We start from the raw sequence: 22,268 nt of genomic DNA, 5'->3' as shown, positions 1-22,268 counted from the left end.
ATTTGTTTGTATTGATTATTATATTTGTAACTCTTGATTTGTTATACAGTTGACTGACCCCTTTGTTGTTTTAAAATCTGCGGTGATCCATGGGGGACGGTGAGCAGGGTGTTTAGCAGGTTTGAATGCTTGAGCTCTTACGGGATGGATGAGACACCGCTGAGTCTAGCTTTTGTTATAACTTCCGCTGTTTTTGTAAACCATAAAATTTCATACCTGCAAATAAATAAAGAGGCACAAATATAATACGGAAAACAAGAGTTTTATTATTGAAAGTTTGAAGGTTACAATTTCCGTAACTCTCGTGATTCCATTCTAAAGGCTAGGGTTTTGATAGTGCTACGAGCGTCTTATTGACTTAATCTCGTAGAGAGATGATGGGGTCGTTTTGTGACTTGTTCCATTTACCTATAATTTGGTAGTAGGATGATGGGGTCATTTGACTTAATCCATCTGCTCTCCTTCTAACCCTATAGACGGAGTTGTATTTATAGTAGGGTAGCTTGGAGGGCAACGTAGAAAGATTTCTAAAATAGTTAAGATATTATCACAATAATTATTGATAATTATCTCTAAAATACTAAAGATATTATTAAATAAATAGATACCAAAAATTTAAAATTTTGGTGTCTACAGATGCCCCCCGAGACTGGTTGTAGAGACATGATGTCGGTTGCAACTCACCTCCTCTACTGAATTTGGATCCCTTGAGAATGGAGATGAAGCGCGAAAATTGTCCCACCGGGCATGCCAATTTGTAAACCATAAAAATTCATACCTGCAATAATAAATAAAGAGGTACAAATATAATACGGAAAATAAGAGTTTTATTATTGAAAGATTGAAGGTTACAATTTCCGTAACTCTCTTGATTCCATTCTAAAGGCTAGGGTTTTGATAGTGCTACGAGGGTCTTATCGACTTAATCTCGTAGGGAGATGATGTGGTCGTTTTGTGACTTGTTCCATTTACCTACAATTTGGTAGCAGGATGATGGAGTCATTTGACTTAATCCATCTGCTCTCCTTCTAACCCTAGAGACGGAGTTGTATTTATAGTAGGGTAGCTTGGAGGGCAACGTAGAAAGATTTCTAAAATATCTAAGATATTATCACAATAATTATTGATAATTATCTCTAAAATACTTAAGATATTATAAAATAAATAGATACCAAAAATGTAAAATTTTGGTGTCTACAGTTTTGCTAGTAGACTTTTTGTATGACAGTTTGATTGTATACACTTTTCATTTGAAGTGGATGGGGGTGTTACAAGTACATACGATGTTTGTGCTTATACGAGTATGGATATCGAAATTTCACCTACCTATTCGTTAATTATTAAAATAAGTAATATTATAATTACTCTTTTTTAAAGTTTTTTTAGATTATTTTCCAAATATAAATCATAATCATAATTTTTTTAATGATAATTTAATATTTTTTTTTGTTTTCAACCAATAACAAGATTATCACAATGCCCCATCACTCCCACGAATTGCGAGGTAAGGGGGTTTGAATGTGCGCAGTGTTACCCTTATGTCAACATTTAATAATATAAAGAGGTTGTTTCCTAATGAACCAAGATGAAAATTGCATCGAGAATTGTATCGAATAACACTGATACTTTATAATAGAAGGAAACACAACCTACTTGACCATTTTGATTTATGCCATCATAATTTTGAACCAATGAGTAATAGAGTCATAAAAGAAATATTCCCTCCTATTCATTTGAATCTTTACCTTTTCTTTTAGTGCAGATTTTTAGGACCTTACATGCATGTGACTTTTATTGTTTTAATCATTCATTTAGATCTAAAAAAACGTATACAACTTGTTGAACATACAAAAATAAAAACGTAAACAACCTGATGAATAGGAGGGAGGATCACATTAATATTATGCATACATGAGTATATAAATAACTAGTTGATAAATGAAGCGAATTTATTCTAAACTTTTACCTAATAGGTAGACAAAACACTATACTTGGGCTGTTGAACATGGTAAATGATACGAATATAATTTAATCTTCTTAAGTCTTTGAAGTGTCTCACAGGGTATAGCCGTATATGCTCTTAGGAGTCATAGACTCAATAGGTTATAATGACACAAGTAAAAAGTTAAATAAAAAGTTGCCTGCAATATTCAAATGAATCTGTTTTTAAAATAATGCTCAAAAATAAAATATTTATCGTTTTGGGTTGGTTTTGAAAGTATTTGTGAAAATGGTATCCACGTAGGCTCGGAAAATTCTGAACTTGGAACACGGGATAAACACGCCATTAGGAATGGCGTGTTTAATGTTTACGGTAAAACTAGAAATTGGAAAAAAAATTATATTAAGGAGAACACGCCGTTTAGAATGGCGTGTCTCTTTCCCTTGCCTTTCTCAATTTCTCTTCACGGTATCCTGCAACTCTTGAATAACATGAAGCATCCAACACCACTACAAAACAACCTCACTCAATTAACGACCCACTCCACCACCTTCACCACAAAGCATGGCACCGACCCAATTATCCAGAATTCGTTTTTTGTCGGTGTAGTGCCCAGGTTTGTTGTTGAAGTGAGCAAAGGGCGGAGGTGATCAATTCGGATCTTGTGGTGCAGAAACAGTAGAGGAGAGCAATCAGTATTGATATCAACGGAGCATGTAATCAATTAATTAAACTAAAACCAGAAAATTGGGGTTTGCACTTTGGAAATAAAACATGAAATCGAGGAGGACGAAGAGAGATTGTGATTCAATCGTATGTTCCAGTGTTAGAACACTTTTGTTGATGATGACATGCCTATTTTAACTATGCTTTAAGATGTTCCATTTCAGGATTTAGCCCACTTTCCCAATCAAGAATTAATCAATGTGCAAGGTCAAGAAGTGTTGATGAAGCTACCCAAGAATTGTGTTGTAATAAGAGTCACTTATGTAAGGGTAAGAGAGTATGGTACTAAGGCAACATGCAAGCAAGATCAAGTTCAACAACATGATCTTCTTGAGAAACGATAAGCAAGACTGTTGCTTTAGCTCGTGTCACTTGAAAAACTTCTTTGGTTTTAAAAATACTCATATTTCCAAATACAAACTTCTATTTTTGAAATGTTCATTTCTGATATTTGAATTTTATGAAAGGTTGTTTATTAAGAAAAGAATATTTCAATGGTATCTTTCAAAAGGTTTTATCTCAAAGTGGCAATACATTTTATCATGGCTTTTGGAAAGAAGAACTTGTTTCTTTTCAAAATTGTTTCTCTAAAAATGGCTTCACTTGGTTGTCAACCTTGCCTTGACTGATTTTCAAAGGCTTTTTAAAGATAATAACAAAGCATCTTTTCTTCTTTAACCTTTGGAAGAATGCTCTCTTTTATGCAAACTTGGTAAAGTCAAAAAATATTTGTTTTCTATCATATGTCTTGACCTCTAAACCCTAGTTTGCTCCTCTATAAAAGGGACACTCCTCTCCTTCATTTCTCAAGACTTTTCTGAGAATTTCAAAGTGTTTTGCAAAATTATTTTCTAAAGAACTCAAAGCTTTTCTTTCATTTGCAAAATATTTCTAAGTCTTCCAGTGACAACAATCTTCACTACCGTTGCCTTAAGTATTGCATTCTCTTACCTAAAATCGTTTGATCAATAAGTTGTCCTTATCAATTCTTTCATAGAATCAGTTTGAGGAAACTTGGTCTTGTAAACAGTCTAGTTAGAGTATTGAGTTCCTAGACGCAGTAGTCTTAGAACTCGTGTTGCAACCGGAGTAGGTTGTTGGTCTTTTTATTATAAGTGTCTTAAGTAGTCGAAGTAAATCACTTCACTTATTAATAAAAAAAAGATTGGACGTAGACTCTTAGAGTGTTGATCGAACCAATTCAAAAACATTGTGTTGATCTCTCGTTGCTTTTATTTTCGCTGCATTTATCATATTCGTACTTCATTTACGTTTTTCTTTAACAATGGTTCTGGATACTGTTGCTTTTAGTCAGTAGCCTTAACCTCTTGTGCTAAGACAAACAAGCAACAGTCAAATCAACCATTGCTTTTGGTCAGTAGCCTTAACCTCTTCTTAGTAACTCTTAACACGTCATTGACAATAGCGTGTTTAGTGCATATTTCAGGTTTGAAAAACCCGAGCCTACATGGACACCATTTTGACAAATACTTTCAAAATCAACCCAAAACGATAAATATTTTATTTTTAAGTATTATTTTAAAACCGGATTCTAGCAGGTATGCATGTATTTTTTTTTAAAAAAAAATCTTGCAGGTATATACTCCCTCCAATTCGCCATATTCTTCCCTATTTCCTAAAACGGTTATTCAGGTTTTCTTCCCCTTTCTATTTTTGGTAACTTTTTACTCTTATTTTATTCATACCTCTCTCCTATTACCCCACCCACCCAACTCTTTTAATCCTATTTTATTCCTTACTTTAATATTTGTGGCCCACAATTCATTATTTAACTCTTAATTATTCATCCCTCTCTCCTATCACCAAACCCCACCCAACTTTTTATCAATATAATACTCCATTTCTTAATTCTTGTGCCCAAACTAAAGAGGAAGAAAATAGAGGATTGGAGGGAGTATATGTTTGCGATCATATGGAGATGCTGTTAGGAACTCCCATACAAGTGACACCAGGTGGGGACACTGGCTTCAACAACTCATAAGGCACAACACCAGCTCCATTTCTGTTCTTCAACTTCTCATTATTGTTCCTCTCATCAATAATCCCTTCTAACTCCTTTAGTCTCCCACTAAATTTCTCAAAAGCCGCCTTAATCGCGCCTTCTTCTTCAAATGCGGGTTCCATGTTCTCCCCTATATACTCCTCATCTGGAGAATGAGTCGAAAGCACATCCGATATCATCATAACCCGTGTTGCTTGTATTTGAGAAGGGAAGCATTTAAGAAGTGTTGCCTCTGGTTTCTCAGAGAACAATTTCCATTCTTCTTCAGTGGGATCTTCTGTAGGCACATTCGTTCTAGTTAAGGTTGGTCTGTTAGGGAAATACCCTCCGTAACCATATTGTCCAAAATTAACTGTGGCATGATGTCCCGAAGTCACCCAAATCATGGTGGTAGTGATATGAATAAGGTCTTGTGTGGTCTTGAGATTAGGCCACCATGGTTTGTCCTTCTTGTCACCGTGACCTACTGTTCTTATCTCCGTCCACCATGCTTGGAGCTCATTGTCAGATTCCACTAGGCTTGATTTAGGGTAATAATGATTTGACATAATCTGTCACCCATTGCTTAAGGATGTCCCATAAGACTAGCCCATCATTCGCGAATGGATAGTCCTCTATGTGTAGCTTTAGTCCATGTGGAGCTGTTGGATCTTCAACCGCCATTCCTCTAGTCCCATGACATAAAATTGTTAAGTTAATCTCTCTTCGTACAAATAATGAGTTTCGAAAGTTGAGGTGGAGACAAGAAAGACAGTTTAATTTACCTGCTAATAAGGTCAGCTGGCAAAGCTTCATGATCAAATCTCCACTCGGAACCATAGATCACAGAACTCAGCTCAAGCGCGTACTTCCCAAATGAAAAGGAGCTCTCAATGATACCACCTGCATTAACTAATGCTTCTCGAGCAAGCGCATTGATTTCCATGGTGTACCGAAAGTGAGGATGCAACAGCCTATAGATTGGATGCATTGCACTCAATTGTCTATTTGTTGCAATTATGTATGGTTCCGTGCAGCAATGGGTTCTTAGCCTACAATAATACATATGTTCAGTCTATTTGTTGCAAGTTTCCCAATATAGAAAGATAAACAATTGAATGAGACATCCAAATATGGAATAGGTAAACAAATGTCTGGAACAGAAGAGTAATAATTATACTAGTGAGAGATGAGTTGATGGTATCCGGCATCATGGGCAAGGACATGAGCTTTAGCAAGCCTCCAAAGCCAGCATGACGTAGCGTCCCAATTGGGAGTAAAAGCTTGCTTCCATTGCAGTTTTCCATCGCTTGGTGGTCGCGTTAGCTTGATGGCCAAAGGTCGTAGAGTTTGATCCTCGCTAAGGATGAACAAGGTACGCGACCCATACAAAGTTGTGCCTTTAAGCTCCCTCACTTTGTTTACATAAGGTAAAAATGCATCATGGTAGTCTAGCATAAACAACTTCTTTTGTTTCAATGCCTACACTTAATGAAAATGTAAATTTTGCTCAGATTGAATTATTAAATAGAAATCAAATAATATATATACTCCCTCCGACTCAACAGATTCTTTACGCTTTTATTCATTTGTAAGGAATATTTCAATAAAATGTTAAGAATCTGCTAAGTTGGAGGTAGTAATCAGTATGAGTTAGTTGTATATGATTGATTCAACCTCATCCACAGTCATGTAACCTAAGATCGCCTTCTCTACCAACTCCGTTGTAATAGCGGATTCTGGAGGGCCATAAATGCTCGCATCCAATTTACTCTTCAGGGGCCATTCCTGCAAAACTAGTCTTGGTTATACCTAAATGTTCATTGTTAAGAACATAATTTGTGTCGACCGCAATTTCAAATTCTAGTGTGCAAAGTTGTACATATCATGCCATCATACCGTGACTAACTTGATGCTATACGGATTTAGACCAGCAAGCGTTTGACGCGAAAACTCCTCATCACTAAACCAAGAAAATCTATTCCCTGGAAATTAACGAATCGAAATAAGTCAGGAAATTACCGACGGACTGAGTTTTCGAGATTGGACTTAAAATTTGCTTGACCTTGTGGCTTAATATATGAGAACTTAGCATTTCAGTTCAGTTCAGTTTTATTCAGCTTGGTTCGGTTTAGTTCAACTTCATTCATTAGTTCATTTCAGTTCAGTTCAACTTTTTTCAACTTTTTTCAGCCGAACCGAATAGGTCCTTAGCCTGACATGTTAAAATTCTCATAAGGTAGTTGCATTATTTATGGATAAGAATCTTACGATCAAAGATAGCGGGAGGCTCGAATCGAAGAACATGCTCTTCAATGTCATGGATGGCTTTGACAAGTCTTGGCAAAACAGAAGTGAGAAGGCCATGTTGTTGGAGATCAGGTAGGCTAATTCCTTGATTGTAAAGTGAATCGACAGCGGTGAAATGTGGAAAGCCAAGTTGAGGATCAAGAATGAAAGTCTCGAGTGATGGTATGACAGTATGTAGGGCGGAGTAAACCGTCTTGGCTGAAAATGTTGTCCTCTTAATTTCCGAAAATTGTTCGTCTCTTGGTACATACACAGAAATACTCCTTGTTTCTGACGAAGGATCTGTGATATAATTAATACTAATTTAGACCCCGTGCAATGCATGCTATGGTACTCTTATAGAAAGCAAAAGTAATATGGTATGGTACCTGCGGTTGAACGAGGACGGCCAGTTCTACGTCTAGGATAAGGAAGGTCCGGACCACCCAAGACGGGTCTAGCCAAGTCAGCATCTTTGTCCGGTTCTCCAAGGTCATTGTAAGTGTCATAGTCATATACTCTTTCAAAGGACTTGCGTTCTCCTTCCCCATCACCTCTCATATTCTTCAGTTCGTTGTCCCTCATTCTTTTTAATCCGCTTGGAGTTTGTGACGGTAAGTATGACTGGTGCATCATGCATTGGACCACATGTGTAACCATCATTATAATTTTCATACAGACGTGATTCTTTTTCCAAGTATAAGATGTACTCATGTACTCATCACTGTCATGACTTTCATTCACAATGATCTTCTGCATTGCTTATACGCAGTCTCTAATGCATACTTTTGAACATGATTTTCGCCATTTATAGATAAATTTACAACTTTTACTATTTATGGTCACAGCGTCACGCCGTCACAGTTTTAGAACTTTGACCTCTAAAAAAGTAATGTATAAATCTTTAAGAAGGGGAGGGATTAATGTTAGTGAACATAAAATTGATCTCGGAATTCCAATTATCAGTTTAAGCTTTTGGTTGAGATGTTATCTTTACATAGTATGAAAGCCTAAAGTGGAATATTAAGCACTAGGTAGGAGGAAGCCTAATAATAAAAGAGAAAGGCAGTTAACCTTATTGGGGAAGAAGATCCTTGTATGACTGTATGAGGGAATTGAGATTTGGGGTGCACCCAAGAATTACAAGTAAAACGAAGAGGACCAAGAATGAAGCCATGAATGAGTATTTGGGTGACGTACATCTCTTTGTGATGTTCATTTTCGATAACCACTGCGCCCACCTCTCCAAAGTACGCCGGTACCTTAAATTCCGCCTCATATTTCACCACGCCCTCCTCGTTCTTCGTCCGATGTGCGTATGCTTTTATTGTTGCCTTTTCCTTTCCCACCTCTTCCCATTATTGTTATATATGTCCACACATGTAATCACGTTAGTTGAATTCGCCACAACTTTAAGTTAAAATAACTGTGATAAATTTATACATAGATCACTGACGGAGCCAGGATTTGAGCTTAGGAGCGAAAATTTTTAGGGGCGAATAAGTAATAATATAAGGTACACTCGAAAAAAAATCGAAAAATTTAACTAAAAACTACGAAAATCTCAACCGTCAAAGGGGCGACGGCCCCTACTAGCCCCCCAGCATGGGATTAAGTCACATTCATGAAGAGGAGAGCGAGTTCTAGCTTAGCCTGTATTATTTTATTTTTCATTTTAACCAAGATAGAGTCTACTTTATATTATAAAGGAAAATGAGATAGTATCGCTGTGTCGGTAGTAGTTATTTTCAGTGCCACCCGGATTATTTTAGTAAATTACCTATCATTTTAATTTCCCTCTTAACTTTCAATTTTCATAATGTTCCAGAGATTGAATTGAAAACTCAATAGTTAATACTCCCTCTGTTTTTCTATATATGTCTTTCTCACATTTCGAGACACACACTTCTCTCTGTAATATCTCTCAAACTATATGCTTAAATATAGTAATATGTATACTCATATAAAAGAGTTTTTTATAAGTAATTTAATGGTATAATTTTTATAATTTTTTACCAAATATTTTTTTGTAAATATTAAAGTCAAAGGCTCGTCTCGAAAAAGCAAAACGTCATATATTAAAAAGTGGGAGGAGTACCACATAGATTGAGAAAAATTATCCAAAAGCCATTATTTGTAGCAATTTAACGTGACTATTCACAAACTCAATCCAAATCTTAACAACAATAAAATATTATTATTTTCTCTTTAAAATTCGATTCAAATTCTTTTATTTCTTCCACACTATTCCTCAAACTCGTCAAAATTCTCAATAGTAGTATATGCAGAGTTAGGATTTGAAGTCAGTGGGGGCGAAAAATTTCAGCAAGGGGGAAGTGATTATAGGATAAGGTATGATAGCCTCGGAATAAATCGAAAACTTTTAACTAAATTTTTTGAAATTTTTAAAAGCCAATGGGGCTAGAGCCCCTTCTAACCCCCTCGCTCCACCACTACCTGCCGGGGGATATTGCCGTGGATCTTTTTTCCTTTTTAAGGTGATTACCATGGAACTTCGGTATATGACAAATTGAAGTTTAGCGGAACATACAAGGACTGCCGCAAATTCCATTATTGACCTTAATGGTTTTGGTGCAAAATAAAACCTAAGATTCAACCTTATTTTAAAACTATAATGTCATCTAGGGTGATACTACACGGTGACGCTCTATCGGTCTATCACATGGCGTTGTTTGGTAAACAGCATATTGGCCAAATTTTAGCATATTCAAGGCTTTTAGCATGTTTGACCAATCAATATGCTAATTTTAGTGTTTGGTAAACAAAGATATTGAAAACAAAGATATTTGGGGTCAATATCTTTTTTTACAATATCTTTGCTTACCCCAAAGATATTGGTTAGCATATTGTAAAATAGGAAATTTTTCTCCATTTTACAAAGAAAACTAACAATCTACTAATCGTAATCTGCAATTACCAAACACTCAAATCAATTCTTGCTAATTATAATATGCTAGTCAAACCTTCTGATAAAATCTGCCATTTATAATCTGCTTTTGCAATCTGCTTATGCTGAAATTAATCCGCTATTTACCAAACAGAGCCACAATTTATTTACACCAAAGTTTCAATTGTGGAATTGTGGATGAGAGGAGTAACCCATTGTGAGGCTAAGTCGATCATATTAACAATATTTGTCGTCCAATAACTACAAATGTTCCCCTCCATCTAGGCAGTAAGGATAATTTGTCCCATTTTTGTGTTCCATTTTATGTGCGAAGGGAATAGAAAACAAGCTTATAACAATTTAGTTACCATGTTTAAACATAAACAAAGTATTTTCTTTTATTTATTTAAAAATTTATTTTATTTTGCAAAATATGGGTTCTTATTATAATATGTAAAGTTTATAATTTTGAAGCGTCCTATTCAAACTAACAAAAATCAATTCAAATTACTTTTTTTTTTCCTGCATTATAAACATATCTTTGAATGTTGGACTTAGGTAGTACCAAAATGAACATGAATACATGATATAGCATCCCATTAAAAAATTAGGACACGTGACACATTATAAATTTATTAAAATAAATATATATATATATATATATATATATATATATATATATATATATATAGAGAGAGAGAGAGAGAGAGAGAGAGAGAGAGAGAGAGATTGAATCATGTGAGGCACCCTTCTTAGGGTGAGGCGGCTGGACACCTTCTAAACCGTCAGATTACAAACTATAAATGCCTCAGATGTTGACACGTGTCCCCTTATATAAACCCAACAAATTGCAAATTACCTCTCATGCTCCATCATTTACTCTGTCGCATTTCATCTGTTCACTTTTTCTCTCTTGACTTCGTTTCGCCATTCACTCGATTAAGCCCGCCATTGTCGTTAAGCTTTTCGACCTCCATTATCATCCGTAAGTACACTAACTTGTTCTTCTCTCGTTCCTTGATCTTAATTAATGTCGTACTTACAATTTCTAATTCGTAAGGAATTAATCTCAATTTTATTTGACCTAATTCTTCAATTTCCCCCAATTCCTCTCCTATTTCCTTATAATTTACCGATGATCATCAATTCGTCAATTAATCATGCCATAATTACATAATCCGTAGCAATTCTCGAGACGTTACATCACTCCTCTTTGCAACAATGGTGGTCTGCAAGTGTCGTAAAGTCATTTAATTTCTTTCTCTTATTTTATTATGATTTAATCGGTTTTTCGATTCATTTCGTCTTTTGATTTCATGTTTAATGTCTTTGGATTTTCGATTGTTTGTCTTTAGTGTTGAACACTTGAACATTTCTGATGATCTTGTTGTTTTGGATTATGTTAAGGTCTGATCTTGGAGCGATCTCTGGAAATTTAGGTTTTATTTTCAAAAACTTGTGTTAATCTGTTAGCACCTTTAGATTAAGCTAGTTGGTGAAGAATTCGGCTTAAAAACCATGTTTGATTTAAAGAATGTTGATAGAAGTCTGGTCTGATTTTGAAGCTGCTGTAAAATGGTCATGTTTTAAATGGCATGTTCATGGATACATAGCATATTGTCAATACTTTTCAGCTTAACTGTAGAATCTTAATAAATGGAGATAGGGGTGTCTTGGGATGTTAACATGGAATTTTAAGGCATTTACATATGTAATTTAACATTGGACTAACCCGAATGCGATGAGGTTTTCTACTATACGAAAAGGGCTACACATGCACCGACTCACCGAGCCTTGTTAGTGCTAGTTTGGGTTGAAAAATTCTTATCTACGAGTATAAGTTGTTATTTGTCTACTTTCATATCGGATTTGGCCATTGTCGTCTATTAGCTCAAAAGGTAGAGCAATGTGTTATTGCACATGGTGTGGGTTCGAGCCCCACATAGACGAACATATATAAAGCACTAGTTACACTTTGTAGTAACATTAGTTGTTCTATGTGGTAACAATAATTATCGAACAAAGTGATGCTAGCTAAGAATAACACTAGTTATTTGATAATGTAACATTGTTTCGTATATATAATAACACTGTTTATTTGATAAAGTAACACTTATGTTACATATATTGATAATAGAAGCTAATGTAGGAATTGAACCTACATCCTTTGTGCAATTGCACAAATGCTCTACCAATTGAGCTAATGAGCTAGTTTAGTAGAAACCTGAATATTCCACCAACACACTACGATTGATGTAATGGCCACAATATAAGTTTATAAGTCACCACTTCACCTGAGTATTCGAGTCATATGTTTCTCATGTTATTCCAAAGAGCATGTAGTGTTATTCCAGTAACTTGTCATGTTATCACATAGAGTAACCGTGTTATTCTATTAACTTGTTACGTTATTCCATAGAGCCAAATAATATTCCGTGACACAAAAGCCAGGTATTATAACACAATATCCTATTATGATAACATAGTTATAGTTACGGATTATAAAGCGCGAAAAACCAATTCTATTGATCTGAAGACAAACTAGTTCCGTCGATGACCGTATAAGGCACATTATATGCATTTAAAATCTGAATAAGGTATGAGATTCACAAAATAAGGTCTGAGATTCACCAAATAAGGAAAAGAGCAAAAAAGGTGATTTTAAGACCAAGTTTCACAAAACAAGCTCTAAGATTCACTGAACAAGATCTGAGATTCACAAAACAAAGTCTGAGATTCACCGAATAAAGAAAAGAGCAAAAAGGTGATTTTAACCACTTATGATGACCAAGTTTCACAAAACAAGCCCTAAGATTCACTAAATAAAGTATGAGATTCACAAAATAAGGTCCTGATTCACCAAATAAGGAAAAGAGCAAAAACGTGATTTTAACCACTTATGATGACCAAGTTTCACAAAACAACCTCTAAGATTCACCAACAAGGTCCGAGATTCACAAAACAAAGTCTGAGATTCACCTAATAAAGAAAAGAGCAAAATAGGTTATTTTAACCAATTATGATGATCAAGTTTCACAAAACAAGCCTTAAGATTCACTGAGTAAGATATGAGATTCACAAAATAAGGTCCGAGATTCACCAAATAAGGAAAAGAGCAAAAAACGTGATTTTAACCACTTATGATGACCAAGTTTCACAAAATAAGCTCTAAGATTCACTGAACAAGGTCTGAGATTCACAAAACAAAGTCTGAGATTCACCTAATAAAGAAAAGAGCAAAATAGGTTATTTTAACAACTTATGATGATCAAGTTTCACAAAACAAGCCTTAAGATTCACTGAATAAGGTATGAGATTCACATAATAAGGTATGAGATTCACCAAATAAGGAAAAGAGCAAAAAACGTGATTTTAACCACTTATGATGACCAAGTTTCACAAAACAACCTCTAAGATTCACTGAACAAGGTCTGAGATTCACAAAACAAAGTCTGAGATTCACCTAATAAAGAAAAGAGCAAAATAGGTGATTTTAACCACTTATGATGATCAAGTTTCACAAAACAAGCCTTAAGATTCACTGAATAAGGTATGAGATTCACAAAATAAGGACTGAGATTCACAAAATAAGGCAAAGAACAAAATAGGTGATTCCTAACACCTATAATGACCAAGTTTTAGAAAATTATCTTACATGTTCACAAAACAAGCTATAGGATTCACAACATAAGGACCGAGATTCACAAAATCAGGAGAAGAGCAAAACAGGTTATCTCTTATCACTTATAACAAAATTTAAGAATTTTAGCTTCTAAGTTCACAAATTAAGCTCTAAGATTAACGAATAAGGTCGACATTCACGAGAATAAGGTCTGAGATTCACAAAACAAAGTCTGAGATTCACCTAATAAAGAAAAGAGCAAAATAGGTAAACATGAAAATTTGATAAATTAAAACCAATCGGATTTACTACTTATGTGAGTGTAATTGGTGATTGTGGGTATCTGCACATCCAGGAGTTTATAGTCCAGAATACTGTCGACAGAAGATAATACAATATCATCAGTATCATAACTATATTGCATACCAGTTCACCCATTAATGCATCATGCTTCACTTTTCAGAGCATGTACCAAGTTATAGCAAGAAATTTGGAACAATGACCATAAACATAGCAACAGTACAGATTAAAAAAATTACAAGCCGAGCATGGAGGGCCTTCTTCACATCTGGTCGATTCAAGTAGCTTACGGTCTCATCTTCTATACATACATCAACACTCTCGCCCGACTTTTCGTAATTTAAAGTAAGCTCGTTAGTTATTATACAAATACTCAGGGAAGCACATTTTGAACTGATTTTATGATAGAAAATGTTATACCTCCTGAGGGCATATAATCTTGGATTGAGATAGCACTGAAGATATACAAACGTCAAGAGTGACATCATATTTGTCTATAAACCTGCTTGTTTCGGTCCCAACTTGCCTCATAACTTTGGAGCATATAGGTGATACAGACCCACTGTAATACTCTGTAACATATCGTGAATAATTGCAAGCCTTGGTGAATATGTTGTACGTTGAATCTGATATCAATCCATGAGACCAGAAGTACTCTGCCCTTGAGTTAAAATCTGTAGCTTATTCCAAAACCGGGTTCCATAGCTGCGATACATTAAACCCACGTCAATTACTTTGTAATACTGAAAATCGCTACAATTGATGTAATACTGAAAATCGCTACAATTGAGGCGAGAGGCGATGGCGATTTGGTGGTTGTTGAATTGATGCAATTGGAAAATCGCTACAATTGATCTGAAAATCGTTCAATTGATCAAATTGATCGAAAAAACGTCGGAATTGATCAAATTGATCGAAAAACTCGGAATAGATCAAACGATTGGAAAATCGCTACAATTGATCGGAAAATCGCTGCAATCTACGAACAATTGCTTCAATTGATTAGGTTATGGAGATTGATTTGGGAAAGATGGCTGAGAGGAGTTTTGATGATGAAGAAAGAAGGTTGTTTGTATAGGGTTGGGCGTGTGTTTATTCTAAGCCCAGTAGCGCGCAATATATCACAGTCCACTCAACATGTATCATTTTGGTGAGACCGGCCACCTCGCCATAATGAGGTGCCTCACGAGGATCCGGCCTCTATATATAGAGGCCGGATCCGGTGAGGCACCTCATTATGGCGAGGCGGCCGGTCTCACCAAATTTCTTCATTAGATTGGGGCGGACTGTTAGCGCGCAGTCATTAAATTTGGGTTGAAAATTTGGCCCAAATATTTTATATATTTAAAATAAACACACAAACACAACGACTCAAATATTCTACATCGACAAGCTACAACGATTCATCAATTTTAGCCATCAAACCCAAATATGCTCCATAAACTAATCAATTTTAGCGATTGTCTGTAGATTCCAATTACAGCGATTTGCCGATCAAGCTACAACAAGCTACAACAATAATATCGTGATTTGATCAGTTTCAGAAGATTTTATTTGATTAATTTGAAGGTAATTTCATGTTTTTGATAAAAATTGAATATATTCATATAATTTTGTTAATTCAATAATAAAGTGATGATATAAGGTTAGAATTTGATCAAATTGAGCGATTTAAGTAATTATAACGTTCAAATTGATGCCGATTGCGCGATTTCCTTTACCTAGCGATTTCGTACTAATTATTACATTGGTTTTGACGATTTTGGAGCTCTAATTACTATGGAGATTGTAGATATCACAATGGTTGATGATAATAGTGCTATTGAAACAAGTATTTCTTTTATTGAATCTCTAATTATTGTTTTCTATTTCAGTTTTAATTTGTGAAATTTTGCGGATTATTTGTTTCAATGTTGTGAATCTTGAAGGCGATTTTGTGAATCATAGTGAACTTATATGTGTATTTTGTGAGACTTGGTCATAAGTTGTTAAAATCGCCTATTTTGATATTTCTCTTATCTTGTGAATCTTAGGCTTTGTTTTGTGAATCTTAAAGCTAGATTTGTGAACATAGAAGTTAATCATATGATGCATATATCTTTGTTTAGTTGTGAATCTAGGGCCTGATTTTGTGAAACTTAGACATAATTTTGTGAAACGTAGGACCTGATTTTGTGAAACTAGAAGGTGATTTTGTAGACCTCGTAACACTCCCTCTGTTGTTAAAAGTTTTATGTTTTATGTTTGAGTTGTTGTTAACCTGTGACATGATTAGTGAATATGAGACGTGATTTTGCAGAGCATCCTCATAACACTTTCTCTTCTTCTTGTTTTTTTTTTTGATGGAGGGAGTATATTGTTAATTGGAGTATAGGCCGACATGAAAAGAGGTTGTCTTTAACTTCAAGCGGTGTTATTGATTGGGGAATTTTGTGGTGAATTTTGTAGATGAGACTTTACCAGAGATGGTTGTCGGCGTGTATTCTGATGATCCAGTTGCACAACTCGACTTTACTACTCTATTCCGTAAATTGCTTTCCATAGGTATGGTTTCACTACGTTGTAGTATTCCCTCTGTCCCAGTTAAAACAATTTTTTGTTGTCATAGTGATTTTGAACAAAGGTAAAAGATAATCAATGACTTAAGCGTGTATTATGATGATGCATATTTTTTTTGTAAGAAATATGCGGAATTTCCAAATGTTTTTTTTTGTTAATCAAGTATGAAGTATAATAATTGGTATGTTGGATAGGCGTAGTTTCTTCTGCTGGTATGAATATATCTTATTCTAAAGTGGAAATTGAAAGAAATGGTGTTTAAACTATGATTTTTATCACTTTTGTTGAAAATATGTGTGTTATGTGAGCTTGTTTACATAACATGTTGTTTTTGTTATGCATAAATTATAATGAATGTCTGCTTTGTTGTGATGTCTTGTGTGTTTAGTCGGTTTGGTGTTATTGAATTGGTAACAAATATTTAATTGTTTAAATTGTGATTCCTAGTAGTTAGAAGTTTGGTGTTTGGCATATTTCATAGGGGTTGTTTCCCTCTTCAACACAATGTCTTGATTGAGTGATTGGAGAAGTGTTCGCTTGCTGCCGTTCGTATGCTTAGGTACTTATGTGATTTAATTGGCTTATTAGGTGAATCTGAGACTTTGTTTTGTGAATCTCAGACCTTGTTCAGTGAATCTTAGAGCTTGTTTTGTGAAACTTGGTCATCATAAGTGGTTAAAATCACGTTTTTTACTCTTTTCCTTATTTGGTGAATCTCAAACCTTATTTTGTGAATCTCATACCTTATTCAGTGAATCTTAAGGCTTATTTTGTGAAACTAGATCATCATAAGTGGTTAAAATCACCTATTTTGCTCTTTTCTTTATTTGGTGAATCTCAGACTTTATCTTGTGAATCTCATACCTTATTCAGTGAATCTTAAGGCTTGTTTTGTGAAACTTGATCATCATAAGTGGTTAAAATAACCTATTTTGCTCTTTTCTTTATTAGGTGAATCTGAGACTTTGTTTTGTGAATCTCGGACCTTGTTCGATGAATCTTAGAGCTTGTTTTGTGAAACTTGGTCATCATAAGTGGTTAAAATCACGTTTTTTGCTCTTTTCCTTATTTGGTGAATCTCAAACCTTATTTTGTGAATCTCATACCTTATTCAATAAATCTTAAGGCTTGTTTTGTGAAACTTGATCATCATAAGTGGTTAAAATAACCTATTTTGCTCTTTTCTTTATTAGGTGAATCTCAGACTTTGTTTTGTGAATCTCAGACCTTGTTAAGTGAATCTTAGAGCTTGTTTTGTGAAACTTGGTCATCATAAGTGGTTAAAATCACGTTTTTTGCTCTTTTCCTTATTTGGTGAATCTCAGACCTTATTTTGTGAATCTCAGACCTTGTTCAGTGAATCTGAGGGCTTGTTTTGTGAAACTTGATCATCATAAGTGGTTAAAATCACGTTTTTTGCTTTTTTCCTTATTAGGTGAATCTCAGACTTTGTTTTGTGAATCTCAGACCTTGTTAAGTGAATCTTAGAGCTTGTTTTGTGAAATTTGGTCATCATAAGTGGTTAAAATCACGTTTTTTGCTCTTTTCCTTATTTGGTGAGTCTCAAACCTTATCTTGTGAATCTCATACCTTATTAAGTGAATCTTAAGGCTTGTTTTGTGAAACTTGATCATCATAAGTGGTTAAAATAACCTATTTTGCTCTTTTCTTTATTAGGTGAATCTGAGACTTTGTTTTGTGAATCTCAGACCTTGTTCAGTGAATCTTAGAGCTTGTTTTGTGAAACTTGGTCATCATAAGTGATGAAAACTAGTGGAATGATTTAATTATTGTAAAACCAATAAGCTCAAATGGTAGAGCGTTGTGCAATGCACAAGGTGTGGGTTCGACTCCCATGTTGGTTATTATGTTGGTTATTGACTGCTACTGTTACTTCAAAGCCTAATTGGTATTTCTCTAGTGGACTCTTGGGTTTTGGCCTTTTACATTTATGTTATTGTATTTAAGTTTAATACACTAAATTCTTAAATTAACTAGGCTATATGAGATTCGAACTCATACCTTTGTGCAAGATTTGCACATTGCTCTCCCATTTGAGCTAATAGCCGTTAAGATATATTAGTACATAACAAAGATTAAATAAGGGGAACCTTAAGCTAATAGCTAACAAAGATATACGAGTACATATAGTATGTGCTTTAACAAGATACTTTAATACGACAATCTGCGCATAAAGGTTTCCTTTGGTTATTATCATGAATAACACTTCTCCGCAACTAGCAAACAGTGAAACAATCTTCAAGTTCAGGTAATGTGAAATCAAGTGACAGCTTTTTTTATGGCATATGATTTCTGTCAGATAATTCAAGTCTCACTTACTAGCTAGTAACCAACTACAAGTATTCATTTAGCATCATCAATTGCAAATCACTGGAAATAACAAAGCTAAATGACAAAGACCTATTAATCGACAGATTTTTGGGAACCAACAAACAAAAAATTACGGAATATTTACACAGCAAGAACCCATTACAAGAACATTTCATTATCGGCCAAACAACAAGGAGAATCGATTAAAAGAAAATCCAAAGAAAAGTACCTCAAAAAAGAAAAGAACAAATCCGAAACAATACCTGTGGGCGAGGAGGAAGAACAATGAGAAAGTCTATAATGAAATAACGCCGCAGGTATCGCTTGGCTATTTGAGCGGTATCAATTACAAGTTCACCTCGCCCAAAACCCGAGAAGATGGTGCAATAAATGCGATGACGAATTGAAAAGCCATGTGGATAAGGTAGAAAGCATCAATCATTGTACGCATGGAAGTCGTAGTAGCAGCTAAGCCATAGTCCAAACCAAGACAATCATCCTTCTCAACTATTGGAAGATAGAAGAACAAGGGATCTATAGACACTGCAACAATGCAAGATATGACAAAGAGTTTATTCCAAAAAAGAAGGGATCGATCTTGAGGAACAAATACATTCTTGTCAGAAACTCTAAGATCTTCAGGGAAGACTGCTCGACCAACTCCTGATTTAAGTGATTTACCAAATGTCCTAAGGCCTTCAGATCCCACCCTTCCAAAATGAAGGGATGTGGCCCTAGTTTGGGCTCCATATCTGATTTTTCGGTCCTCAATCTTTGAAAGGAAATCGAGTTGTACTGGGGGTTGCAGATGAGAATGAGTCCATGTTATTGAGCCTGTCATACAATAGGAAGCCATTGAGAGTAATAGTAGTAGTACACAATTTAAAACAAGCTCGAATCGAAAACACACAAAATCAAGTAAATCAGTGAGCAAAATAGAAATAAAAGGGAAGGACCTTACAAAGAAGCGGAGAAATCGACGTCAATTGATTTTATGTGTTCATACGCTGCTCGATTATGATCAAGAACGATTAAAACCTGCATTAAAACAATTAATAAGTAATGAAAGTATAGTGATAACGGCAAAAACGAGATGAGTCAGAGAAGAAAAAATGAAAAGTACCGATGAATTGAAATGAAAACTATTGAATCAACTGAATCGATCATAACGGAAAGGAACATTTGAATAAGAGGAGAAATCGACTTCAATAGATTGCATGTGTTCGTATTGTGCTCGATTATGCTCAGAAACCGATCAAAACCTGCATAAGAACAGCGATAAATTAAGGAATAAATAAGTCGATTGAAAATTAGGGTGAAAAATAAGGAATTATAATGGAGGTGAAAATCTAAGTAAATTGAAATTAAAATGAGGTGATCGAAATTACCTAACTTCGGATGATAACGAGGTCCGAGAAAGTTCATGGTAATGGCGGAACAAGCTCGATGGTAATGGCGTCGAAATCGAGTGAATGGCGAAGACGGAGCTCACTGTATTAGACGACTTGAACAGAGAGAGTGAAGGGAGTAAATGTGACGGAGTAAATGTTTGAAGTTAGGGAAATTTGGAGTTTGTTGGGGCTATATAAGGAGACACGTGTCAACATCTGAGGCACTTGTAGTTGTTTAATCCAATGGTTTAGAAGGTGTCCAGCCGCCTCACCCTAAGAAGGGTGCCTCACATGATTCAATCTCTATATATATATATATATATATATATATATATATATATATATATATATATATATATTTTTTAAATGAATTTTATATTAAATTTTAAAAAGTGAAGGTAAAACTTGACTTTTGACTATGGGGTTGTTTGGTTGATCAAGGAACTTAATTCTCCTAGAAAAATACAATTCATAGGAATTAAGTTCTCTCATCCATTTCGGGTGAATTTCGAAAAAGTGTTTGGTTGTTCATGTAGGAATTAAATTCTAGAAGAATTTCCAATGACCAAGGGGTGAGTAGGTAAGCAACTTCACACATCATGTAGGCATTGGAAGTTCCTGGGAAGTTCTAATTCCTACATTTTTTAAAATTTATGGCAACCAAACAACCCATGTTTTTCAAAATCATGGGATTTTCCAATGCCTGTGTTTTCTAAGTGGCAACCAAACGACCCCTATATATAACTCATTTGCATTTCCCACCCAAACCCATTTCCTAATTAATCTCTTTCGATATCTCATTCTTCGTCTAAAGAACATCACTCACCCTCAATTCAACTCATTTCTCCGTTATAAAACAATGCACACTATTCAACTTAAATTCAGCTTGATTCTATTTGAAAAATGTGTCCAAAGGTATGTTCAAATACCTTCGGCACATGCCCGAGACATGTCCAATTAAATACCATGGACACGTGTTAAATGAAGAAAAATAGATATGGCTTTATAGTTATTCCACATATTTAGGCGTGTGTTCGACGAGTACTATCAGTATCCGATACAGTATCGAATACGGGATGACTAGTTAAGAGAAGTGTCGTGCTACCAAGTATCGGAGTGCATTTTAATAACAAATAAAAATTCATTAAAAATTCTATTAGCTAATGAATATGCAGAGTCTACTGATGAGTAGAGCAAGTAACTAATAAAGTGGCTTATAAAAAATTACAGATTTTTGTTTAAGACTGGTGTACCATTTTAAGATTAAGATTAAGATTAAGATGGTCAAATAGTATTAAAATGTTACTATTCTAGACAAAAGCAAATTATACCGGAAAAAAACAAAAAGATTTGTCTAATAAAATAATATTTAAGGCGTTTTAATTTTAAAGACAAATATCATCATCTGTAAAGGTGACTGATTGATAAAAATTAGAGTAAATTAAAATGATGTAATTGAATTATGATGGTGAGTTGGATCTTACTTGGGTCAAGTTGAGCACTAACAAGGCCCAGTAACAAAGATTTACCAAGTAAATCCGAAATATCATCAAGGCCTCGGGTAAGACCAAGATTTGAGAAAACACCTGCAATAGTAGGTTTTACACTTACTATTGCCTTCAAACTTTTTACACCATCTTTCTCAGCTTCCTCAATAATATTATTACTTGCTGTTATTTCGCTTACACTAATGCCTTTTTCTGAATGTTTTTGTGCCCTAGCAGCAGTTGCGTGCCGCGATTTCCTGCAAATTAATGAACTACTACTACTACTGCTAGTATGTGGCTTAACAACATTCCGGTCACTTTCCCCGTTTATTACCAAGAGCTTGTGTCCGAAACTAATATACGAGTAGTCTTTGTTTATGGTGTAGATGGCGGAGTTTAACATAATTTTTTTTTAGTTAAATATGTGAAATAATATTTAGTAGGGTTGTCTATTTTTATTAAGTTTGTATGTTTGTGTGGATGATAGCAAACTGAAACGTGTCATGATCGGGGAAGTGTTTGTAGTTAAGATAGATCTTGGACGTTGACATGCATTATTACGTAGTGACGGAGTCGGGAATTAAAGTATTATTGAATTCATCAGCGGGGTAACAAAATTTAACGGGGTGAACAGAGTAATGGTACACGGAGAACTCGAAAAAATTGGAAAATTTTAACTACAAATCTTTGTAATTTTCATCCATCCAACGA

At 34.8% G+C, this 22,268-nt stretch overlaps 1 pseudogene; it reads right to left on the bottom strand.

Annotated features, from left to right (window-relative positions):
• Positions 1–4,261: 4,261 nt before the first annotated feature.
• On the bottom strand, positions 4,262–21,960 carry LOC141594889 (linoleate 13S-lipoxygenase 2-1, chloroplastic-like; annotated as a pseudogene).
• Positions 21,961–22,268: the final 308 nt, after the last annotated feature.

The sequence above is a fragment of the Silene latifolia genome, chromosome 8 (genome assembly GCF_048544455.1).
Source record: "Silene latifolia isolate original U9 population chromosome 8, ASM4854445v1, whole genome shotgun sequence".
NCBI lineage: Eukaryota > Viridiplantae > Streptophyta > Magnoliopsida > Caryophyllales > Caryophyllaceae > Silene > Silene latifolia.
Note: the sequence above shows the minus strand (reverse complement) of the source record. Positions and strands in the feature narration are given on the sequence as shown.